The sequence below is a fragment of the Anser cygnoides genome, chromosome 1 (genome assembly GCF_040182565.1).
Source record: "Anser cygnoides isolate HZ-2024a breed goose chromosome 1, Taihu_goose_T2T_genome, whole genome shotgun sequence".
NCBI classification, from domain to species: domain Eukaryota; kingdom Metazoa; phylum Chordata; class Aves; order Anseriformes; family Anatidae; genus Anser; species Anser cygnoides.
In genome coordinates this window covers 192,684,259-192,711,221 of record NC_089873.1, presented here as the reverse complement: position 1 = coordinate 192,711,221, position 26,963 = coordinate 192,684,259, and positions in this window count along the sequence as shown.

The window sequence follows — 26,963 nt, the reverse complement described above, 5'->3', positions numbered from 1 at the left end:
CACACTGCAGGTGATAATTAGTTTTGCCCATAGGTTCTGTCAGTTTAGCAAACGTTTATTCACCCTGAAAGGTGTTTTACTGACAGGGAGCACCAAATTCAGACAAATCTCAATTTCCTACCATTTTAGTAAGTTTTGAGTAATTGTTTCCTCAGAACCACTTTAAAAAATCATATATGTATAGCTCCAGCAGGGCACCAGATATCTTACAGACACGACACCAGAAGGTGCTTGCTAATCTTTTCCTGTTATTTTCTTGATCCCACAGTCTTGTACTGCTGAGGAAATGAGACTGTGAGCCAAAGCCAGCTCCATAGAGAGCTGCCAGAAAAGATGCTTTGTCCCTGGACTTTGAAGATGATTTTTCATTTCCTGCTACTGTTGAAAAATGATATTTCTGCACAGACTTCTTGTTGCATCTTCTCGATTTGGTGCAATGATCATACTTGAACAGCTCAGGCATGCACAGTAAGGTGCAGACAACAATGTGTACTTATTGTACACAGCATGGTAGGCCTAGCTTTAGCCCTGGCTGAGGTTGGGAAGTCTCTGCAGAGAAGGCAATGAAGGACATCTGAGGGCTAAGATGGAAACAGAATCACAATTGTATAATGGTTAAAGTTGGATGGGACCTCCGGAAAACATTCAGTCCAATGCCTCTGCTCAGAGCAGGGTCATCTAGAGTAGACTGCCCAGGTCTGTGTCCAGTTGGGTTTTCATTTCTCCAGAAGTGGGCAATTGCTCTGAGCAAGTAAGTGTTTGACCACTCTTACAGTAAAAAGACTTTTTTTTCTCATGTTTGCCTGGAATTTTCTGTATTTCAGTTTGTGTCCATTGCCCCTCCTGTCTTTTCACTGGATATCACCAGAAAGAGCCTGGACCCACCTTCTTCCCCATCAGGTATTTATACACATCAAAAAGATGCTCCTGAGCCTCCTCTTCTCTATGTTAAATAGTCCCAGTTCCTCCATTCTTTCCTTGAGTGGCAGATGCTCTTGTGCTTTAACCATCTTTGTAGCCCTTTGCTGGAGTCACTCCAGAAAGTCCATGTCTCCTTGTGCTGGGGAGCCCAGACCTAGACACGGTATCCTGGATGTGTCCTGCCAGTGCTGAAAGGAGGGAAAGGGTCACCTCCCTCAGCATGATGGCAACGTTTTTCGTAATGTAGCCCAGGGTGACATTGGCTTTCTGTTCTGTAAGGGTACAGGGCACATTATGTGACTATGGGACTCTGTTTTATGATCAAGAGACCCTATCTGAGGATTAGCATCTGGTTGGGAGAGTTGGGATGCACCTCATTAATCAGGGCAGACATTTTTGCCAATAGGATGGCTGACCTCATAAGGAGAGCTTTAAACTAGAAAGAAGGGAGGAGGTAGAGGGTAACCAGCAGCCCTGTGTAGGAATGACACACAAGGCTGCTGAACAAAATGCATGGGGTGATGTGATAGGGAAGGGTCACAAAAATCAACAAAATAGGTCACACTTGCAGATTAGCAAGGAAATGCCTACAAGGCACCATTATGGAGCAATTCCCTCAAACACTTTCTAGGACCACAACATGCTGCGGTGCCTCTCTTAAGTGCCTATACAGTAACACAAGCAGTATGGGGAATAAATGTTCTTGCCTCATGTTAAACTTGTTGTCCATCATGACCCCCAGGTCTTTTTCAGCAAAGCTGCTTTCCAGCTAGCCAGCCACCAGCCTGTCCTGGTGCCTGGGATTATTCCCTCCCAAGTGCAAGACTTAGTATTTCCCTCTATTAAATGTCACGAGACTCCTGTTGGCCCATTTCTCCACCTTGCCAAGGTCCCTCTGGATGGCAGCACACCCATCTGTATCAGATAGTTATTAGCCTCACCTCCCAGTGTATCATGTGTAAACTTGCTGAGGATGCACTCTGTTTTGTAATCTAAGTCATTAATGATGCTAAACAGTAAACGGCCCCAGTACCAACGCCTGAGGTAGTCTGCTAGTGACTAGCCTTCATCTGAACTTCATGCCGCTGATCACAGCCCTTTGAGCATGGCAGTTCAGCCAGTTTTCCATTCATCTCACTGTCCACTTACCTAGCCCGTATTTCAGTATACCAGTAAGCATGTTACAGGAGACAGTGTTGAAACCTTTGCTAAAATCAAGATAAACAACGTCTACTGCTCTCCTCTTTTCCACCAAGCCAGTCATTTCATCATACAGAGCCACCAGGTTGTTCAGGCATTGTTTTCCCTTCATACATCCATGCTGGCTATTTCCAGTCATCTTGTTGTCCTTCTTGGTTATAAAAGGTTTCCAGAAGGAGTTTCATAGATCCTCCCTCTTGCTCTTCTTGAAGGCAAGAGTGACGTTTGCTGTCTTCCAGCTGTCAGGAGTTTCTCGTGATTGCTATGACCTTTCAAAGATAATTGAGATTGGCTTTGCAATGACATTAGCCAACTCCCCCTGCACTTGTGTCTGCATCCTTTGAAGTCCCATGGGCTTGTTTATATCCATTTTGCTTACGTGTTACTTAACCTGAGCCTTCTTGACTGAGGGTAAGTCTTTGCTCCAGACTTTTCCTCTGGTGTCAGGGCCTGGGATTACTGAAGCCTGCTCCTACCAGTAAATACCAAGGTGAAAAAGTCATTGAGAACTTTGGCCTTTTTTGTGTCCTTTGTCTCCAGGTCTCCTGCTCCATTCAGCACCTGCCCACATTTTTCCTAGTCTTCCTTTTTATGCTTATATGCCTGTAGAAGACTTTATTGTTGCCCTTCATGTCCCTTCCCAGATTTAACTCCTGGTGGGCTTTGGCTTCCCAAAACCCATCCCTGCATGCTTCAGCAGTGTGTCTATTCCTCCTTGGTCACCTGCCCCTGCTCTCACCTCTTGTATGTTTATGCACAGTGACAATTCATGTCCCTGCCCCTCCCTTCTACTTCCCTGTGCCTTGGCAGACAGATAGCGTGGCCGCTGCCAGAATTGCTCAACCAAAGATGTCACTGGTCTGGCTGTCTTATAAGGCACTTATCTTTAGGTGACTATCCCACATTGCAGCACCAGAAGTTGTAATGAGCAATTGAGTCTTGATGTCCTGAGTAAAATGACTATAGTTCTTATGAGTGACTAAGCACTGGATTTCATCTTCACTAGCTCAAAGTCAGGATCTGAGTTAATGTGCAATGGATACCTTTTTTTTTTTTTTTTTTTTTTTTTTTTTCCCTCCAAGCTGAAAGCCTGAAATTCAGATTGAACCCCCAAGCACATTTTCAGAACTTGGCAATAACCCCCTTGGGAAAGACAGTTATAACAGAGCAGTGGGACAGCTTGAACTGTGGCAGAGCTATTGAACCAAACTGGTGTGCAGAGGAAATGAAGCACGCAAATATTCCAAAGGAAATACTAATGTTAGTTGCTGCTCATTGTCTTTTTATATGTCTTTGTTAAACTTTGAATAGTCTGTGATTTTGCTGGCAGTGAAGTCTCATCATATTAGAACAAGAGGTAAATATCCTATATTAGTGCTGCTCATTTTTTGGAGAGTCAGATTTTTCCTCCAGCAGCTTCCTTTAGAAGTGGGAGGCTGTAAAACAAAGCGCCTGAATAGCTGTTATGACATTATCAATCTATTACTGTGCTGGTTGATTCTGGAATTGCTATTACCAAGGTCATTATGGTTAGTATTTATATAGTGCTGTGCAAAAGCTAACCTTCTCATCTCCAAAGTAGCAATCAGAACAGCAGAATGGTTAGTAGCATCTATCTTACTCGTTTGGGAAAAGGAGTCAGTTTGATGAAGGCAAAGAGGCATCAGATGCGAAGCAGACCTACCAGATATGGGTCAGTTTAGAAAAAAAGCTTGAATTAATGCAACAGTCACAGGACAGGTGCTTCTGCTTCCATGCCTGCATGGAAGGCATAGCATACAAGCCGCCTGAGCCCTGTGGCACACTCCATAGCACCAAGGTAGCCAGAGAAGCAGTGACTATCAGGTGGGGCCACCGACACCACGCCGGCTGGTTGCCAGATCGCCTCCTGCGGCCAGGGAGATCTGAAGTTCCTGCTGCCACTTTAATTGCTGCCATCTAGTGTCACCTTGTGGGAGGACAAACAGCAGGGCTTGCAGCCGTTTCCACTTCTGCGGGGTCAGAGGAGATGCTTCCGTTTTGCCTTGTGAAGTAAACTGACCAGAAAGTGTGATTTCAGCCACGAGGCAGGCTTACTTCACACAGCTCTTATCTCTATTTTACCTTCTAGCCCAATGGCTGGAGCAGTTATCCAGGTACTTGGTCTATAGACACTCTTCTAAAGGATTTGCACCCACATCTGTCTCCCATGGAAGCGCCCTCAGGAATATGATAAGCACTTCCCATTTCTAACCTCTCTCTGATCACAGAATCACAGAACTGTAGGGGTTGGAAGGGACCTTGAGAGATCATCAGGTCCAAACCCCTGCCAAAGCAGGTTCCCTGGAGGAGGTTACCCAGGTAGGCATCCTGACGGGCCTTGAATATCTCCAGAGAAGGAGACTCCACATGTCCCACCGCACATGATTATGTCTTCACCACTTCTAGAGATGCCACTGCAGCGACTTGGATCGCTGTCTAGGTTCTCCATTGTACCTGTGATTTGAATCATTACTAAAGTGAGTGTTTACAAGCTTCCTGGGGTGGGCAGTATTTCTGGTGTCCTCTCTCCTCTGCAGTGCTCCAGAACCGGGACAGAATCAGTCTCATTCTTGTACTACTGATAGGGCAATTAATTTTCTAACTCTGGGTATCCTGTTAGCCAACAACATGCAGGAACGTGTTACAGTGAAGGAGTTTGCTCAAACAATCAGATGAGATTCTGTATATGCTCTTATTATCTTAAGAAACTGCCCACTCATTTGATAAAAGTGGTTTGTTCCATTAGAATGAGATTTTCAAAGGCTATTTCTTTTTCCTCATGACAGTAACTCTGAATGATAAAAAACACCCAGTTACAGAGAAAATATGTAGGATTTTTCCTAATGGATATAGTGGGGTTTTAGGACAGAGTCATGGCTCCTCAGGCATTATTTCTTTGACTGGAATTTCTTAGGGATGGGATCCTACATGTGCAGTTTCTATGTCTATATGTGTATTGTCTAGGACATTAGCAGAACTATTCAAGCACAAGTAAATATGGGAATGTTATGTTGAAAATCTCAGTTATTTCTAATTGATGAAAATACCCTGGTGTTTATACAAAGCTACATAGTGACTCACAATGAAATGAAGTCAGCAAAATACCAGACGTTTTTACATCCAAAACAGAGACAAGTGCCATATGTTCATAAAATAGTTTTCTCCTTAGTAAATGTTTATGAAGAAAATGAATGGATAAATTCCAAAAAGAGAAACTTGTGTAATATTATTTTCAGATAACAGAAGTATTTTTCCATTAAGATTTTTTTCATTTACTTATTTTCATTGTAAATCAGAAGACACAAGAGGGTATCTAATATGCCACTCATGCAGGTATCTTTAATATGCCTTGGTGCCTGACTATCCATATAGCAAAAATATGGGAAAACTTTTTCCCTGCAGACCAGAAAACCCCTGATGGTTGCTGTCTGCTGGGACCAGGACCTGGAGCCTGTGATCAGACTGAGCTGGACCTGAGTAGATGTTGGGCCTGGTGGAACCTGGTGTGGAAGACACCTCTCATCTCAAAGCTTGGTCTTGAAAGGTGCTGAGTTCAGTGGGAATCGAGCCCTTTAGGAAGACAGTAAGAAGTACTGTCTCTCCTTCAATTATGTTAAATTGCATAGAGTCAGATTTAATCTTCATATTCAATATTCTCTTTCTGAGATTTTCTGAACTAACTGGAATAAACTTTTCTGCTGCAATTGCTTGTGGATCTTTTAGTAATGAGGATACTAACCTGTTGGTTGGTGTTGAAAATATAAACCAGAGGATGAGGCATATGATAGAGCAAAACATATACTATAGGTAGGTAACAGCTCTTTGCTTTATTTTACAGTATAACAAAATCATTAAATGAAATTAGTAGTGGCAGTTTCAAAGCAGACAGAAGGAGATGGTGTCATTGAGAAAAACAGTTACAGCTGTGGAACCCCTTGCTGAAAAATATTGTAGTTGTTAAAGGTTTACATGGATTCAAACACAATTGAGCATATACATGGAAGAAAAAGATCTACCAAGAGCCATTAAATAGATAGATATGTTTCCAGCCAAGGAAACTCCAGCTTCAGGTTGCTGAGGTCTAGACAGTTTGAAGTGTTAGTCCATGCTTACCTTGTTCTCATACTTTTCCCTGTAAATCTGTTGCTAGAGACAGGACAATGGGCTAGATTGACCTGTGGTCTGAATCAGTATGTCAGTTCTTAAGTAATGTAGTTACACATTTGAACTTTGTGTTCCTGCCATTGAGGATGACAAAAAACTTTGCTCTCGTTCAGTTCTGGGCAGTCTTCAGTATCCCAGAGTGGACTGCAGACAACAGGAGAGAAGCAATACGTAAAGAGTGCAGTAGGATGTGCAATGATAGCTATCTTGGTAAATAAAACAATGGAAGCAAATTTTTTATGGCATCTAACTGGGAGAATTATTCTCTTGACTTGAGTTTTAGACCTGCAGGTTCTGAAATAATACATTGCCTATTCTTGTATGTGAAAAGAAAGCCACAGAAAAAACATACCTAGCTGGGTTTGTTCAGATTTGTTGCTCTCTTTGTGAATTAAATTTGTCTGGTGCCTAGCTTGAAAAGTAGCTATCATAGTTAGCTGTTGTATTAACATTTTTAGTTGTTTCAATTACTAATTTTCAATGGTAAACACAGGCAACAGTTTGATTTGTAGCCTTTCCTGAAAAGTGCTTTATTTTGATGCTTTTCCAACAATCCCTTGTATTGGGAATAGTAGACTGCTGTGGCCACATACTAACTTTGTAGCAGACTGTAAAACTGGCAGCTTAAATTTGTGTATAGTAACCTATGGACTCCTGTCAAACTTTAGTGTATCAGTTATATTTTGTGTAACAAAGATTTTCATGCGCATCCCTTTATATAGAAAATAGTTGTATCTGAGGATGCTACCTTTAAGAGGAAAGAATTACAATGCAGGGAGAATACATATATTTTCCTCTGAGCTAACATCTGCTAAATTTATTTTATGGAACACCTCTCATGTGCAACTAAAATTGTTTCTTTCCTTTGACTTGACTATATTTTTGATGTTTGCAACGTACCATTTTTCCTATGTCACTGTTCATTTGGGCCATTATAAAGCATCCTTGGTTATTTTTTAATATTTGAGAGACTCCAAATGATTTTGTGTGTGAGGACAGGGGATTTAATAAATTTTCCTCTTAGAGTAGCAAATTGGTATCTTGGAGCCTGTACACAAAATCACATCTAATATTCATCTAATACTCCTCCTTTAGATGATAACATGGTAGGAAATATGCCTTGTGGGTTGCCCTGTACTAGTTACTTGATAATTTACCAGGGTCTTAGTGGCAGTTCTGGCAACCACAATCCATGCTTTATTTGTAAATTGTTTTTTCTTAATCAGATAAGAAGTTATACAATATATCATAAAATCGTATAATCATATATCAGCTTTGTCTCATGACCTCATAGAGTCATGTCTGAAATCAATGGATCTTTCAGGTTTTTATTCCCTTTGCATCCTGGAAGTTAGTTTTTATGTTTGTGAGACACAGGGAAAGACAATGTTTACCTAACCCCTTTTGTTAGCTGGAGTTCATGATAAGCCAGTCACAGCCAGCTGACCTTCTATTTACAAATCCAACCTTTTCATTCCTTGACATGAATCCAGAACTCAACAAGAGGGTGCTGGCATTCACATTTCAGGGTCTCAAAATTTAAATGCCGATCCCAGATTTTACTGGTCTAGACCTAGATCTGTTTTGGAGTAGTCTTCAAGATCCTGAAATTTCTGAAAGTCGTGCATCCCATTGCCACTGGGTTGCTGACAGAACAGCCTGAGCAGGTTGGTGGTCCTCACTGCTGGATGAAGCTGTCCATTCCAAGGACTGCTTCAGCCTTTCGTTCTCTGTTGATCACAATCACCTTTGTGATCATCCTGTAACCTTGTAAGTGCTCACTGCAGGGAGCAAGGGCTATTCCCTCATCTGGCAGTTTTCCTTTTGTTCTGTCTTTTCTAATATATTTACATACATCTTTAATTCATGTATTCCCATGATGCAGACTAGCTCACTATTGCAAGCTTTGAATTTCACCTATTTAACTTGTGGGTTTTCTTGCAATGCTAATGAATTAGTTTCTGTCATCCTTTTAGCATATGCACTTTATTTTAAAGCTTGAAGTAATTTTATTGTAGTTTTTGCCATTTATGATGGTAGTTTTGCTGTTATCCTGTTGTATCCCTACCCTACATGTTCATCTGCATACACTACGTTAGAGCTACATTCTTTGCTCTTCTTGTAGCTTGTTCTAAATAAAAAATATTATCATAATTTCCTATATTTGCCACCATAGGCAATTCCACATAATGTTTTTTTGTGGGCTCAGAGAGAGTAGGAACTGCTGTTTCAGCATGTCACAGCACATAAACTACTCTTCAGTGGGTATTTCGTCACAGGCTTTTACCCTGTGGAATACAGAAAGTAATCCAAGAGTGTTTATGCCTCTGTGTAGCCAAAAGCATCCTTTGCATGCCCCACAGCGTAGCTGCTGTGGTATCGCTTAGCCAGTCGAGGGTTGGGTATGCTCCTGTGCAGAGGCTCCTGAAGAAGGAAGAACTCTCAAGCAGTTTCTTAAACTATCTACAGACTCATTTTGTTTCCTGTCAGGCCAGCATAACAAATACCACATCACTTCAAAGAAGGCTCCTTACCTAGGTTTCATTTCTAACATGGGAAATTGGACAAGCCAGGCTAAGGAACAAAATGCCTGTGCCCAACCTCAGTTCACGCAGCAGCAACCACCACCTACACTTAACATGGGAAAAACAGCTTTTCTACCCCAATCCCACCGTACCCACACAATGTATGTACAGCTTCTCCCTCTCCTTCTGGGAGTTAAACTTACTGGTGAGAACCAAGTCCAGCTCATTACAAAATGGGGTCTGTTGGTCTACCAGGTCCCATTATACGGCTAAGGGCCGGCCTTGCTCCATGCATTTGTACTTTCTTACTATACATTACGCTCAGCAGAATCTTGTGGTAAAAGCAAATGAATCACAATAGCATGGGCCACGTACAAATAAAGGGAACTCGAGAGGAAAATTGTCTTCTGACTTGTTTTCGGCATGGTATCTGAGTTCCTGCCTTTGGTATGGGAATATGTGATACAGTGGTGTTGGGAAATAAACAGATCTAGCTGGAAATAACAGATCTGCTTCTTTGGTCTCACAGCACAGCAACACTTGAATAAACATGAAATGTCCCTGGGAAGAGCCCTCCAGAAGCTACTGCCAAGTGACAGACGGATGAGTTGAAAGGTTGCAACAAGGGAGAAGAACAGAAGGGCATGTTCATTAATGCAAAATACAAGGAGAGAGCAGGGAGAGCAAGTCCTTGAGGAGGCAGAAGCAAGACTTGACACTTTCTTAGCAACTGAGTGCTACCACCAGGAAAAATGGCAGTACAATAGTAAGATGTGTTTTTCTTTTCCTTCCTTCCTTCCTTCCTTCCTTCCTTCCTTCCTTCCTTCCTTCCTTCCTTCCTTCCTTCCTTCCTTCCTTCCTTCCTTCCTTCCTTCCTTCCTTCTTCTAAGTTTGTTTATTTATTTATTTTGTTTCCCTAGTTAGAGAAATATTCCAGAGGCCTGGCAGAGGAGGTAGCAGTCAGGACTCGGGCAGGTGTCTGTGTGCCCATATGATGCTTTCACTGTGTGTTGTACTGAGAGGAGGGGAATTTAAAAGCCTACCTACATTACCCCATCTTTTCTGCATGGCTTGTGCTTGCTGTAGGGATGAGAAAGAAATCACCTTATTCAGGTGTGTGACTGGAACTTATGCAGCATTAGGTCGTCTTTTTTTTTTTTTTAATGGCAATTTTTGCTATTTCACATCATTATTTAGTAACGTAAGTTAGTAAAGTAATTTTAAGTTATAGCCCCACACTAGAAAGAAAGAGGAGAGAGGGTATGCAAAGTAACTGAAAAGAAGTTATACTAATTTCAGAGGGAGCTAGGGTGAGGCCAGATCCTTTGTTGCAGGTAGTGTTCCTGGATGGCAGTCAGTGGGAAATCAGCCTTGTAGATTTTATCTAAGATGGCAATATAACAAGTAATTGAAAGAGATTCAGAGGGAAGAGCTTTTGAAGGAGAAAGATGCTTCTTTTCATTTCCATAACTAATTTTGTATGCTGCTAACTAGATTAACTTGTTAGCTATCATATTCTATGAGAACCATGTTGAAGCTCTTTGTTTTGAAAAGCAAGATGCCTTTGTGCTGCAGGTTCAAGACTTGCACAGCAGTTATATGCTCAGATAGGTAAAGGTTACTTTAATTCTCTCTGAGTATTAGGGATCTTGGACTGCTCTAGGTCATGGAAAACCCATTATTTTAAATGTAAGAAAACCTAGATGGCTTGGCTTTGTCAGCCCGATCAGCATGATCTCTGAAACCACTTGTTCTCTTTCTAAGGTAGGTACTACGCATATCTTCCTTCAACAAGTGCCTCCAGGCTCTAGCCCTATCCTCCGATCTGCTTCTTCTGAGATCTTCTGAAGGAGCCATCAGGAGGCAACCATGTTATTGCTTCCCATGGGGGCTGCTCGGGGGGGATCTTCCACCACTTGATGCTTTGGAGCCCTTTTCAAATTCCAAATCTTTTCTGTGTCTTGAACAGGCCAAAGAGGGCACTAAGACCTCATCAAAAAATATCAGTAACGTTCCCTGTTGCATCTTATAGCATATACCCACTCTGTCTGCAGTGTGCAAGATAAGATAAACCAGCACGGGACCTTGATGGACTAGAGTTGACTTTAGCCCTGTTCAGTGAATCTACAGCAGATTATAAAAATCTGTGAATTTGTGATAAAGCTATGACTTTTTGCTTCTGGAGGTTAAACATTTGATGTCTCTGAAGTTACTGAATGACTTATGTATACACATTTCTGACATATGCTTGTCCTTATCCTTTTTCTTCCCAAATATAAATCTACTCTCTTTATGTATATACACGTGTATATCACTGGAACCTGCAAGGTGATTCTTATCATTGAGGTTTGTGTCTGTGGTTGAACTGGAGGACAAGGAAGGAAATTTTGCTCAACTAGAAAAAGGTGAAGGAGGAACTCCAGTTTTTCAATATTTCTTGTCAGAATCCAGAAAGTTTCCTTTAACTCAAAAGGTGTCCATGATTTCACAGTAGTTTTCTTCTGCATTACCGATGGTCATTTTCTAAAACAAAACATTTAATGAATGAAGTGGTTCATTGGCAGAGAAGATGGATGTGATCTGCAAGCACTGAAGAATCTCGATGAACATCAGCTGATTTTACTGACTTTGGGGGGCTTGTTTTGGAATAGCTTGTCTCTGGAATATAGATTTGCCTGTACACCATGATGCTATTTAACATTAGAAAGGTTTCATGGCTACAAAACACATACAGAACAGAAAACTCAATGTAAGATGTTCCGAAAGTCCTGCACAACTGAAATGCAAGTAGAAGGGTGGGTTCTGAAGCAAGTATTGTTGGTAACATGAAAACATGGTGTGTTGCAATAGCAAGAACAGGTGCTTCCAAATAAATTTCATCGTAAATCAAAAAATATTTTTTTTTATGATGCAAATAGCTGTTAGATATCAGACAACATTAATATAGTGCCAGACACATGGCCTTAAAAGTAAAATACAGCTACATGCTATCAAGAATTAGACCTAGTTCCCTGTGCAAATGGATCAAATCCCAGAACATCAGCATGGAGCTGGAGAACAACACTGAGTTGAGAAAGAATGCCAGAGGACTGGTATGAAATCCTGCAAACTTCCAGGTCTCTGCTTCTGAAGAGAAGATGAAAAATTGCTCACCAAGCAAAGATAGCGGTTATGTTAAAAAAATTAGCAGCAGTTTGATATCTTGGAATAATGGAGCTTATGTAGAGCTAGAAGGTATTATATTATTCTAGCCAACTGGGACACTCTACTTAGATATTGAATACTTAAAATAAACCCTTCAGGGGTTAAAAGATCACTAAGAAAATTTACCTTTTGAGATAAGTAATACATGACCTAGAAAACTTGAAGATGTTCAAAAATTATGAGAACATTTCAGCTTTATGTTCCCTAAAATGTTGATTTAAAGCTCTTTTGAATTTTAAATTCTGATATCTTAGTGAAGATTTAAATTTATATGTCTAGAATTAGGTACTTAAATGTTTAATTAAGAAGTAACTAGCTCCTTCTAGCTTTTGGAATCATCCTCTGTACCAGACTCGCTTTATGCTATTTTCCATCTAGACATAGGTAAAAGGGCTTGGATTTCCTGGCCCAGCAGCCAATGAGCATAATAAGCTAAAGCCAGACAAACACAAAATTCTTTACATGCCCAGTTATAGAGCAGCTATATCTATAGGTGCTATAAAGTCTATCTCATGTGCCAGAACTTTTGCTATGAAATGTTTCCACAGAAACATCAGAAATTTTATCACTTTCAAGGATGACTGGGAACTAAGGGGCCTCAGCCCTTCTCAAAACCTGGTCCTCTGGGTGAGGCAAATTCTTTGTGGTTGAAGTAAACTTCTTCAATTGTAGTCAAAATGGTCTGTCCTTTCTCACTCTGAGACCAAAATATCAAATACTTGCCTAATCCTTCTGCATCGACACTTTAGATACTTGAGCATATTGCATCAAAAGCTCAAATTATAAAATGACCTGACTCCATGCCTGGATTCCCCTGGGAAGGGGTGTGCTGGCAGGGTGCTGGTTCAGCACTGTCATCTGTAGAAGTATTCTTGCACTCATCCTACTCTATAACTATGGAGACACAAGTGGATGAGTCTTCTGGCTGATACGGCCTTGTCCAGACGACAGATTGAAGATTTATGCCCGTTGAACAGAAGTTTATATTAAAACAAATGTTCTCAGTATTTTAATTGGATATTTTGCAAAGACAGCAGGAAAACAAATTTTAGTTCATTTCACACATTCATTCAGAAGATGGGTTGATAACAAAAGAATATCATGAGGGGAAGGGAGTGGCCTGGCAGAGAAACCACCTCTGCAATGCTTGTATCAAAATTTTGGCATGATGTCCGAACAGAAGTCTCTTTCTCTGAAAGACATCGTATACTGCCTAGCACTGGGTTCTTTTATGTTGGGCAAAATCCATGTAAAACGGAAAGGCCAGATTTCATCTGAAAACACTTCGCTTGCAAACTATCCCAGCTTAAGCAAATAGTCTTGCTCGTGTCTGATCTGAAGCCTGCAGAAGTAAGCGACGGACTTTCAGTCCCTTGCAGAGAACTTGTCTGTGTCCCAGCTCTGTGCTGGAAGGGCTCAGCTGGGAGCCCATGCCTGTGGGTGCCTGTGCAGGTGTGCACCTGCTGTGGCAGGGCTGGTCCCTCCATAGAGGAGGAATCCACTTACCTGTGTTTACTGTCTTGTCGTGGGACAAGCTTTAACATGTCTCCAACTCTAACTGGCTTTTCATGGCCAGAGTTCAAACATACAAAATGAAGCACGCTCCATGTGTTCAAACTCTTTCTACTCTTTAATCAACATCTTTCTACTGCTCCCGTCTTATTTTACTCTTTTTAATTTAGCATGTAAAACAATGACATCCTTTTCCTCTCTCTAGTGTATAGAGATATGTTTCCATTAATTACATTCCCCTCCCCCTATCTAAAGGAAGATCCTATGTGATTTTTTTCATTGACAGTAGCCTTCCTTTAGCTTGGGAATGGAATTTCAGCTGCAACCATACATGTGTCAGGGATACTGTCACACAGGTTTTGCATTTGAAAATAGGCAAAACTACTGAGAAGTTTACTTTTCACTGGAAAAGTGTTGGATTACTCCTAATATTAGGGTTCTGTTCTTGTTTACGGTTTGATGACTTTGCTGGTATAAAGGGGGTTCAGAAGAAATGGAAATTACACTCTTAAGTAGGGTTGCCAATTCTCATGACATTATTACGAGTCTCACAACACTTTGCTTGAAGTGTTGACTCCTCAGGGCAGGTGCTTGGGTGAAAGTCTCAGCTTTCTTTCTTTTTTCTTTCATTTCTTTCCTTTTTTCTTCTTTATTTACTTTTTTTCCCCCTTTCTTTTCCCCATTTTTTCCCAACTTTTTCTTATTTTGTTTTCAAAGGTATATTTCTAGCTCCTAAATTTATAAAGAAAATCTTCAAAACTAAAGCTAAATCATCCAATAAGATCAAGAGACAAACAGAAATGTGTAAGAAAAATAATAAAAATCAGTAAGATTTTTGAACTGAGCTTATGAACAAAGCCTATTTCCAGATGAGGACTAAGAACTGACCCTACCAAGAGATAGGACAGTCTACTAATCTTCTGACAAAGAGTTGTTGTGAGTTTATTGACCGTTATTTGCACACGTGCCTATTTAATCTCCTTCATCTCAGTCCTTAGCTGAGTTCTCAGGATCATGACCCTGGCCAGATCTTTGGGTTGATACTGTAATAAAAATTATGTGTGGAGCTTGGTAACACCACCTATAATTAAGGTTGCCTAACCCTCTGTATTTTAAGATCCTGTTTTTGGTTGCATATAATTTGCCAGATTAACTATTTAGGCTGAAATTACTCAGGTGCTTGCCTGGGATGGAGTCTTTCTCTGAGTATAGTTTCATCCAAAATGTTCAGCTGTATATCAGAACAGGTCTAAGGGAAAGAGCTCATGTAAAAACAGTTTGCATGAAAACGGTTGAACTGGTTTTGCTGACAATTTTTTGTATGTTCCTGCTTTGCACCAGAGACCAGGACTTTGTCAGGAAACATGCACTGCTGCCAGGGGTGTGTCTTATGCTATCCCTGAGAAAATTTGTTCAAATTTGGCTTGGTTTGGAGCCCCTGCAAATCACAAGGTCACAGATGTTTGTCTAACCTTCATTTAAAAACCTCTGCTGCTATTCTGCAGCCTCTTAAAGTAGCCTGTCCTAGTACTTAACTCTCGTTAGAGTGACAGAGACTTTCCTAATATCTAACTAAATCTTCCTTGCAGTAAAGTAAGCTAAATTTTTCTTGTACTATAGAGAGTGGACATAAAGAAAAACTGATCACTGTCCTCTTCAGAATAACCTTTTATGTATTGGAAGACTGTTATCATGTCCCTGCTCAGTCTTCTCTTTTCTAGACTAAACAAACCCCATTCCTTCAACCTTTCCTCATAGCTCCAGTTTTCTAAACCTCTTATCATTCTCATTACTCCCCCTCTGGATGCTTTCCAGTATATCTACATTTTTTTTTTTTTAGTGTGCAGTGCCCCAAGCTGGACACAATACCAGTAAAGCAGAATATTTACCTCTTGTGTTTCCTGTTCCTTCCTTCCAGTATGACACAGAATTAAATTAACATTTTTTTTTTTTTAAATTTTGTATCAGCATTACATAATAAATGCACATTCAGTTTGCCCTGCACTGTAACCTTCCTCCTGGTGCTGTTGCCTGCCCATTTGCTCCTAGTTTTACTAGCATTTTGCTTCTCCTTGCTAACCACAGCACATTGCATTCGTCTTTACTGAATTTCATTTAGTTAATTTTAGACAATGCCTCCAATTTATCAAGGTCATTTTGAATTCTTATTCTAACCTCTTAAAAGCTTTCAGCTCCCTCCAACTTGACATCATCTGCAAATTCTACACATTTTCTCTTTTTTCCATTATCCAAATCATTAACAAAAATATCAGATAGACTAAACAATAGAGAACCTGGTAGGACCACACTTGAAATGCCTTCCCAGCATAATATCAAGTAGCAAAACTACTTTTACACACCCTTGATGGGTGTGTAACCTCACTTATTTACATGCTTCTGTTTTCAGTAGCAACAAGAATATCAAAAACAAAGAACAGGATCCTGGCCCAGGAATCCATCTGTCTGCTGCTGCCATGAGCTTTGTTATTGTGAAATGAAGCCTCCCCAGGGAAAGAAGGGACATGCTATGGTGGTGGTATGGCAGACCTAGCAGTCTGTCCTGGCAGGCAAACATGCAACCTGCCACATTAGAAAACTGCTTCTTGAACCTGCTGATGTTAGCTCAACATCAGTAGGCAAAGGAGTGATGGAGCTGTAGTCTCAGACTGGTGAGGATCCCAAATGTTTAAGAATGTGAAGGATTACATAGATGGTCAGCATGTTTTACACCAAAAACAAACAAACAACCACCAACCAGCCAACCAACCAACAACAACCAAAAAACCCCCATGGAAAACAAAACAGAACAAAACAAACAAACAAAAGAAAAAGTTAAGGTTGCAGAGTCAAACATTCAAAACTCATGAAATGCAGAAATTAAGACTGTTAAGTTAGAGCTTCAATTTGTCCCCTTTCTGGGGTACGCTTTATGAAAGTCTGCAATAGCTTGATTTTCCAGTAGTACTCTGACTCCAGGTAGATGGTTACAAAGAGCAAGTACATAGGCGATATTACTGCTTGTCTTCATAATTCAGATATTTCAACAAGTCATATTTACCAAAAAGCTGATGCTTGCGTAACATAGACTAGTATTGGATTACACTTAAATGTATAAAATTAGCTTTCTTTTAACATTTTTTTTAACGATTAAATAATGACAATACTGACCAAAGCTGAGATGATGACAGAAAGAAAGAAGACTGGCAAATGACATTCAAAGACTACACAGGATATGCATATCTTTACTTAGAGATTAAGATGTTTCTACTGGAAGAGGTTGGATGAACTTACATATGATACTGGGGAAGGAGAAAATGTTTATAACGAATTATGGTGATTGAAGACAGTGACAGAGGAATCACCATCCTTAGCTAATGGAGGATATCTTTTACAAGCATCAGCAGTCAGGCCAGCCAGACAATGCACTTGCATTTTTACACAACAGTCCCAGCTCCTGGAAGACAAAAAGCAACATGCAGCTACTGTGCACCAGATGAACTTGCCTTATAGGCAAACATGTAATAAAAGGATTTTTCATATTTTTCAGGAGGTGGCCTTTATCACTTTCAAACATCCCCTTTTCTAGTAGCCTATTTTTTTTTTTTTTCTGTATAAATAATTCTGGAAGATTTATGATGGTCAAGAAATAAACAATGTACTGCAGGAGATGGTTATTTATTACTGAGTCTACTGATCCTTCTGAGATGTGAGCTTCCTTGGATCAAGCAAAACACAAAGAACATTGAATTGCTGCTTCTCTGGCTTTAGAGATTTTCTACCAGTATTCATGATATAAATGATAGAAACTTACTCATGAATCAGTATCACTGGATACCCCTTTACTAGGTACGTGGACTTAGCATTATACTAAACCTGATGTCCACTTAGTAACAGTGTAATCCACCCTACGCGAAGCTATGGACATTGGCATAATACCATGAATTACAGAAGCTTTGAAACAGATCCAAAGCTTAAACAAACTTCTGCAGTTAAGCAGGCTTTGGAATTATAACCTTTTACACTGCTTTTATGTTGTTAACTTCAGTGATAATTTTAACGGTAGTGTTAACAAAGGAGATATTATACAAAAGTACTGATCCCTTCAAATTCGTAGTAGATATAGTCTAATTCATCGAAAGCAAGATCTAATTCTGACTAAATCTTAGGTACCCACTGAACTAATCATCCTGAAGTTTACTGCCTGAGATCCCTCATGGGTCAATGGAAAGAGTCTGAAAGCTTGCAAAATTTCCAAGCAGAGACAGAAACATTCACCCTCTGGAAGTATTCACAAACACCTACTTTTCTCCACTGACTATATCGGAAATTTGGCAGTTTCTTTCAAGGGACAGGTTACTTATACATCTAGACTTCAGGTACAGGTTAGGTGGTGACGTGCAGATGGAGCATATATTTGGTTTCTGCTTTGCAGACGAGGGAGAGGCACTATGTGCTCTAACATATGCAGCGCACTGAAGAAAGTCTAAGGGCAGTGGGCCTTAATCTCATTTCAGCCAGGTGTTAGCCTGGGGTAACTCACTAATGACAGTGGAGCCTTGCCAACTTAGCACCTGTGCAGTGAGATCAAAACCAAGTCCGTTAATGATGCATTTAGAGCTGGCTAGAGAACAGCAGTTCCACTTCATGATAACTTTGAAGGTTTCAGAATTGATTTTTATTCTATATTGGAATGAAAACAAAACCTTCTGAGCATTTTCTTAGAGTAGTTGAAAGGGAAAATATAGTTTTGGATCAAAAAGATCAAATTTCTGTTTGCTCTCTCTCCTTTTCCCTCCAATCTTAGAAACCTTCCCCCAGAAGTCAACATGGTCACTTTTCCAAGAAGACTGTCAGCCTCAACAGAGCAGCTTGGTTTGGCAAGAAACTTTAGCAAAAGGACTTTCTAGCCAGAGCCATGGGTCCATTGCATACAAGGATCTCACAAGCAGAGAGCAGGAAATAGACAAGATAAAAAAGTTAACAAAACAAATGCTTCACTTTAATCAAATCCTTTCTTGAGGCTTGAGAAAGTTTCTGTAACTGTGTGCATTTTTTTTTTAATTTCCAATTTCCACTTCCATTTGCTTGTACACTCATGACTTGCAGCTGAGTCTACAAGACATAGTGCCAAAACACCATGGGAAAGACTATACCTTCTATTTTTCTGACCATACAGTGATATCCCAAGGAAGAAACAAGTTGGTTCTCATGAAAATTTCTAGCTGAGGCCAGGCTAGGTCACACGCTGGTTTGCCCTGTTGCCAGCACAAGCTGAAGAGGACAAAGAGTAAAATTTTCTGCAGGGCAAAGAGAAATTCAGGGCTAATTCTTGGATTTTATGAATGGACATAAGGGTAACTGGTCACCTTTGCTTTTGGGTATGGCTTACATTGGCTGTTGATCTACTTTCAGACAAGGTAGTGACATGGTAGTGACCATGGTCGGGCCGTGGATAGTGACTGTTGGTTACTGAATATTGACAAACCATTTTTTTTTTTAACCTTTTTTTCAGAACAAGAGGTCTGAAAATTGTACTGGCTCTGAAAGCATTAATTCGAGCCTGTTAAATTGCTACTCTGTCCCTTTGATCTCAGAAGTATTTTCCAAAAATGCATGTGTCACCTAATGTGTTACTTTATTTAGAAGCAAACAAATATTTTCTGGAGGTTGCTGAGTGTCAGTTATATAAACTGCAGTATTTACCCCTGCTTGACTCTGGCTACAACAGACAGAAAATAAAGTTCTTATATCCACATTAACAAATGCTACTGTTGCCCATTAAATACTGTCAAATTTTGTTATCATTCTTCCTCTTATCCCTCCTCCCCTATTTTTTCTACTTAAATAAATTGGACATTCAGAGCATTTCATGCATGTTGGAGGAATTTCTTGATGCTGGCAACAAGCTGGTATACTGGCAATTTATCCACAAGCAGTCCAACAGGAGAGAGGAGATTTTAGTTTTTCCATCTTCATAGAATATTTCTTTCAACTCAAGCTGCAGTAGAGAAGTGCATACTAGAAGGCAGCAAAATAAGTAGTGGTGCACTAATTTCCTATAGATCAAGCTGAGATAACTACTGACAATGCAAACTACTAATAACAAAAGAATCAAAACCTGAATTAAGAAGCGAGGAGTATAAGCTACAAGTAACTGTTCACCGGTCCTCCTCTTTATGAATTCAGCAGACCACAAAAAGCCTGAAACACAGGAGCATGTTTCTTCCTCATCATGAGCCTCTGGGAGCACACCTTCCCTATTCCATACATATGATTCCTGGGACACATCAGGTTGGGCTGAGGGTCTTGGTTGTGCCTTCAAGAGCCTCGGTGGGCTTAGTCCAACTCATCCAAAAGTCAGCTGTCAGGGTTTAAAGACTGTAATCAAGAGACTGTAATCAAGAACTTCACCCCTCTGACACAACAAGAAATACAACAGCACAAAATCTTTTCTAGGCAGGAGGGAGGAATCTCTCTCAGGAACCTGCCAGATACTGTCGAAGGAATCACCGTCATTATTAATGGCTATAGCAAATCACATCCTTGTTCCTGCACTGGGTATGTTTTCACACCCCATCTCCATGTACAGAGAAGGATGGACTCTTAGCCAGTACAAATATCTGTGTCTACAGCTGAACGGATCACACTTCCAGCTGATGGAGAATGTTTGTCATGGTTTTGGCTGAGACAGAAGATAGAGTTAATTTTTGTCTTAGAGGCTTGTATGATGCTGTGTTTTGATTTTAATGAAAATAGTGTTGATAACACATCAGTGTTTTAATTGCTGCAGAGCAGTGCTCACACAGAGCCAAGGACTGTTCAGCTCCTCGCGCTGCACCGACAGTGAAGAGGTTGTGGGTGCACAGGGAGCTGGGAGGGGACACAGCCAGGAGCTGGCCCTAACAAACCAAAGGGACATCCCATACCACATGGCATCATGCTCAGCAATAACAGCTGGGGCAAAGAAGTAGGAAGGGGGAGACATTTGGAGTGATGGTGTTTGTCTTCCCAAAAAACCGTTACACACGATGCGCCCTGCTTTCCTGGACATGGCTGAACACCTGCCTGCTGATGGAAAGCAGTGAATGAATTCTTTGTTTTGCTTTGATTGCATGCACAGCTTTTGCTTTATCTGGTAAACTGTTCATCTCAACCCATGAGAGATACTTTTACCTTTCCAATTCTCTCCCACACCCCACCTGGGGAGAGTGAGCAAGTGGCTGTGTGGTGCTCAGCTGCCTGCCAGAGTTAAACCACAATATTAGCTAGTGAAATCTTACGGTACAATTCATGCCAACAATGAATAGGTACTTAAAAAAGATAAGATGTTTACATTGAGGAGGATCTGAATCAACGGAACAATGAAAAATCTTCAGAGCAATTCACACAATACACACAGGATCAATTTGATCTTAATATTGGAAGCTGAATACTTAAACATGCAAAGCAATGGCAGAAAATGCACTGTATTTCTAATGAGGAAAGTCTGACGGACCTTTGTGTTATTTTAAAATGAAACACATGACCTGATAATTGAAAGCTGCACTATGGAAATATTTGGTTTTGGACTGCTTCTGGCTGTGATAGAGTTAATTTTATTACTAGTAGCTTCTATGCTACTATATTTTGGATTTGAAACCAAAACAGTGTTGATAACACACCAATGTTTTAGTCTTCTCACTTTTGCCTTTCCAGTTCTCTTCCCCATCCAGCTGGGATGGAGTCATCAAGTGGATGTGTGGGTGTCTACCAGGGTTAACCCACAACAGGTATCAGTAAAATTTGCTAAACAAAATTACTATTTCAGTCAGTGACAAAGTATTATCTGATAAGTACAAATTTCATTTCAGTGTTTATTATTTACGCATGATTTATTACTGCAGCACAAAGCACAGCTGTATATATCGCAGAGATGATTAATGAGTTTCCAATCACTTTTTTTTTTTTTTTAAAATTTTGTCTTTTTCCTTGAAATTAAGGTCTCATCCAGTTCCATGGTCACAATCCCCTACCATGAAGCCATCTGAAATATTCCAGAGAAAATACAGGACCACTGAATTATAACTTTGATTCTAATAAGAGGTTCAGCATACTCTTTATTCTTAAAATGAAAGTTTTATAAGAGATCTAGTGAAAGATATACATTCTTTAAGAACAGGACAAGAAACATAGACTACATAGATGGTATAGTAATGGCATATAGTTATACTTAGGTGATTTGAAATTGATTATAATATTTCTATTTCTCATAAATCCATTCTATTTCCTCAAAATATGATACTGCTTGGTGTCTATAGGAAAGATCTTTAACATAAATTGGCAGTGTAAAATGGGTCTTCATGGGGAGACAATACCCTCTAAATTACGTTTATTTAATGCCTTTTTAATGCCTTATTTCATGGCTGGAGTGAAGCAAAAGTAAACACCTCCGTGAAAAATATCTCCTGAAACATAATAAAGTAAATATGTCTGTTTTGACTGAGGACATGCAGTGTTGGGAAGACTGGGATAGCTAGCTGTTAAAATCAGAGCCAGCTCCTCCCCTTACTGTTATAAGCCATATCTCCAAACCTCTACTCCTTGCTGCTGCTTCTCAAGGCAGTTCCTTCTGTTGCCTACACCTCCTCAGGCTTGAATCCAAAAATCCCATGGGTACTGCCCACACACCCTCCAGCCTGCCCCCCTGCACTGGTTATCTGCAGCCTACCACTGCATCCTCATGCTGCACACACATCTACCCATCTTTGCAGCTCGCTCTTCCCTGGGGTAAAACCTCCTTTTGTAAATAGCTCTTCCCTGTTAGCAATGCATCAAGAAACCAAAGCCTGGAAATACTCCATGTACTGGCTTTCCAAGGATCTCAGTGGGAGGTGGGTGTGTTTGTACATGTGGGGAGACTTGCAAGATAAGTACAGCCAGAGAAGAAAACTGCTTTGAGTCTGGTGGGGGCATGTCTGTGAAATCTTTGTCAAAGCTCTCTTTTTATGTCATCTGCCACATGCTTCAGATCTTATTTATTGTTGCTTGTGGTTTAACTAAACATTTGTGTCTTTAAGAGTAATAATTTGAAATCTCCCCTTATCTTTCTGATTGCCATGGTCAAGGCAGGACAACTCTTAAACTATTTTTGGAGCAAAGACTTTCTTTGCTTTAAAGTTTTTGTTCTGAGTCAGAACCTTATTCCAAATCAGGTTTTAAGTGATACTTAAGTACCTGATTAAATCCTATCAGAGCCTACAGCGCTTGTGGCTTGTGTTTCAAATTAAACATGTGCTTAAATAATGAGCTAAAATAAATGCATCCTACATCAGGGCTTTAGTCAATACGTTTTTTTCAGTAAGCTGGTATAACATTTCTTTCTAGTTGATGTATTGATGTCAAAGTGCCAGAATGGTTAGGTTTCCAGCCTCTAATTTCAGATCTTTCTTTTCCTGGTTGATCTGGAATAGCAACTGCTGTCTTAATTTTACACACAGAGTCTGATCCTGCACACATGTAAATCAAAGACAAAACTTCCATTTACTTCTGTTTTGCAGGAATATTTTCACAATATACTGACAGCTCTTTTGGCTTGACACTGAAACACTAAATTAAGAAACATGCGCTTATATTTCCAAATCTCAGACTTTTTTCTTTTTCTTTTTTTCGTTTAAAAATACCCTAAAAAGCAAGCACCATCATATGCAGCTTAAAAAAGAAGAAAGGGAAATCATTTTTATTTTACTGTTATAAACAAACATCCTGTTTTCTGCAAATTGAGCTACAGAACTTTGGCTTAAATGTGAGACAAAAAAGAAAATTGGCCTTTGTCTAGCCTTATGATTTTATATTATGCTAAGTGCATATTAAATTTTTTTCTTTCAGCAGTGTTTCTATCAACAATAGTCATTACAGTGCACTATATTCTCTTTCTCTATTCTGTGTTCGTTTATGGCCCTTAATATGCTCATCACTGATGATGAATTGCATGGCATTTGTAAAATGAAACATAAGGGTACACAATGACCATAGAATTATAATGTCAAACAGCTCAGACATCAAGATAGGCAAATTCAAAATGGTGGTCAGACACATATTTTTAGCATGAGCCTAACAAAATATGAGCTGAACAGCATGAGGCTAACATTGGAACGACTCAGCAAAGGATATGGCAGATATTCACTCACTGAGAGCTTTAAACTGGGATTATATTTTGAAAAAAAATAAAACTGAAATTTGGGGTCTAATTCAGCAATTATTGGGTGAGATTTCATGGCCTGTGCTTTTACGCAGGATGTTGGACCACTGAGTAAGTCGTCTTGTTGCATTGAAATCTGTTATCTGTCACTAACACAATGGACATTAGTCAGGACTCCAAAATCCTGATAAATTTTACAAGTGCTACAAAGATGCAGGAGTCATAATTACTGCAGATTGAAGTCACACAGCAGGTCTTGAATCCACTAGTGAATTTAACCAGGAAACGTGCTGTGATACAATTAAGAGTAAGGGATAAAGAGGGCAAGTACTACCTGCAGGAAGAAGACTACATCCTAGTAGGCTGCAAATCTGACAAAGTTTTATGGGCCAGACCAATGAAGTGCCTGAAAAACAGCTCTTTGCCCTGTAATATGATGAAAAGGTATAGTGTGTTTCCTTATATGGATAGTGAAATGATGATTAAGTAGGAAAAAGGAGGTGAATTTACTTCTGTATGTGTTAGTAGAGACAACTAATTGCATAGGATGTGCAATCTTGGCATTTCCACGTTCAAAATGGGTGACAAGGACCTTCAGCAAGAGGTGAAGATCAAATAAAACCAGATTATATGGGTTTGAAATTTGATGTTTTTCAGAAAGATAAACATTAGTCAAGATACTAAACTGAAGAGAGGGGTAACTCCTTGAAGACCTATGAAATGTAAGAGGTCTAGCAGATCTAATGGTCTTCTCACTCAGTTTATTACATGCAAGAGGTGTACGTGGAAGGTAACAGATGCAGGTAACTGCATGCATGGAAGATAACTACATGATTTAGAATACAGTACTGGCTTAACCCAAACTACTCCGCTCTTATCTGCTACAAGATCTCACCCCAGTGACACTAAGAGGAAAAAGAGTTTCTGTAGAAGCAAGAAAAAAGTGGAGGTTTTCATGGAGTAATAGTCAAATCCTGAGCCCTGAAATTCTGCAAGAGCTTGTACTTCTGTATGCTTAGTTGGTGGGGATTGTTTTGGACCCAAAAACTGACTTGGACTTCAGTGGGATGAAATTCTGGAGTGTAGATACATGAAGAGATCTTTTTAATTTGAAAGGTCACTGTATAAGAACTGTTGCATATGCATATTATGGGTTTGAGTGCTGCAGATTACATAAAAATAACACCAAAAGACAAAGTCATACATATCAAATTCCCCTGCAACTAAGGATTTGGGTAAATTGGGACATAGATAAAAACATTTGTGGTTTTGTGTATGTAACAGTTAACTGAGGTACTTGCCAGACCAAAACTACCACTTCTCATTTTGTAAAAGTTTAATAGGAATGGTATAATTTTGAAAAGTTTAAACCAAATCCTCTTCTTGCCCCTCTCTATCATACAAAATGCCAGAGCTTGCCAGTTCCATTATCCTATGTTTCTAATGCTGACAAATAGGTGAACTCTGTGCATGTAGTACCAGCCCAGTTTTATTCACTCACAACCTGTGTGTAGTGACTGGCCAACTCACTGGCCCAACAGACTTATTCCTGCTTCACATCAGTGCATGCAAGAATGAGAAATTAGGCTCAGTATTTTTTTTTTTATTCTGATGTTTTGAGGCATTTTTACTGCATTCTTCCATAGAACATTCCATTCTTCTTCCTTTATCTTGATGTTAAGTCATGTTCCCTTGTTTTCTCCAATGATTAATGATTGCCTCTTGTGGTCATTCAGAAGCATGTACCCAGTCATTATGGTCAGTGTAGTTAAATATTGTTGGGACTTTTACTTCTTTCTGTTCTGCTATTATTCAGTTCTGTTTGCATTTTTAACATCTTAAAGGAGAACTTAGCTGTAAGTACAGGACGGCTCTGGTCTATGGAAGAATACATTTCCTGGTGAATCTATTAATTCTTTATCTTGCTTTTTGGCTGGATAGCTAGGATGGAAATTATTCTATTCCACCTCTTTGGGGTTTACTTTTAAACAAGAGATATCTGACTGGGGAAAAGACACCATTCACAGCTATTTGGATTCATACAGATAGCTACTGTCAGTTATGGTGTAGTAATACAGGTCGCATGACCGAGCCTTTAGGACTGCTCTCTAGTGCAGTACAGAAAAGGAAATGTTATCCTTTGGTTCTAGTTAAGCAAAGAATAAATGGACAGTGGGGTTATGTTAATTCTTCCCTAGAAGGTCTACATCTTGGTGAAAATGGAAGTAGCCTGGTGACAGTTCTAAGAGTTTCCTGCTGTATCTCCTGCAGAACAGAGATGGTTGAGGGGCCATTATATCTGTTGTATCAACTCTGAAGTATAATAGCAGAAGCACCTCCAGTGCAGGAGAGATGACATTGGTAGTAGGGTGATAGTTGGACCAGATGATCTTGAAGGTCCTTTCCAACCTTAATGATTCTATGATTCTAATTCCTTGGAGGATAAAAAGCCTCTATTTGCCATTTCCCTTTTCACTCTGAACATATTCTGTACAAAACTGAAGAAAAGGCCAGCCTACTGATGGTGTTTCTGGGAAATGTGCTGTGCTGCTGGTACACAGGCAAGGAGCAGCTCACGTGACTGTCCATGTGCTGCTAAACAAGCTGGGATTTTTCTGGGGGACATGCAAAAGATAGGAAGAAAACAAAGTATGTATCTTATAGGTGTGACACAGGGAAGAAAAAGCCGAAGTAAGATCTAGGCATGGGGCTTTTCATTTAAGAGTTAGTAAGGGAAGTCCACTATCAGCCATGGGGTATGTTGTTCAGGCATAGGAGCAGCCAGCAAGTGTGGTAGATAAAGTTCAAGAAAACAATATCAAACATCTGAAAATTGTTTACAGCTCCAGTGTCAGACAGCATGTCCTTTCATCAGTTAGAACGTTGCTTTTGGCAACACAATGGGAACTTTTGTAATTCATGTACTCCTGAGAGGTGTTATTAAAAAAGAAAAAACAAGTAACTGAGTTATGGACACACTTGTCTGATGGTATCAGAGCATCAGGGCCCAGAGGGCACCACAGGCACTAATGGCCCTGATGGCCTCCCCAGGGCTACCCTCTGCCTGCCCAGAGCTCAGGGCTCCATTTCAGCCCCAGGGCTGTCAGCTCCAGGCCCAGCGAGGTCGCAGCAGGGCTGGGCTCCAGCTCCCCCACAGCCCTGCCCTACAGCCCTGCCCTGCCTGGCCATGGGCCCCGCTGATCCAGGCCCATCCCCAGGCCCATGTCCCATCCCCAAGG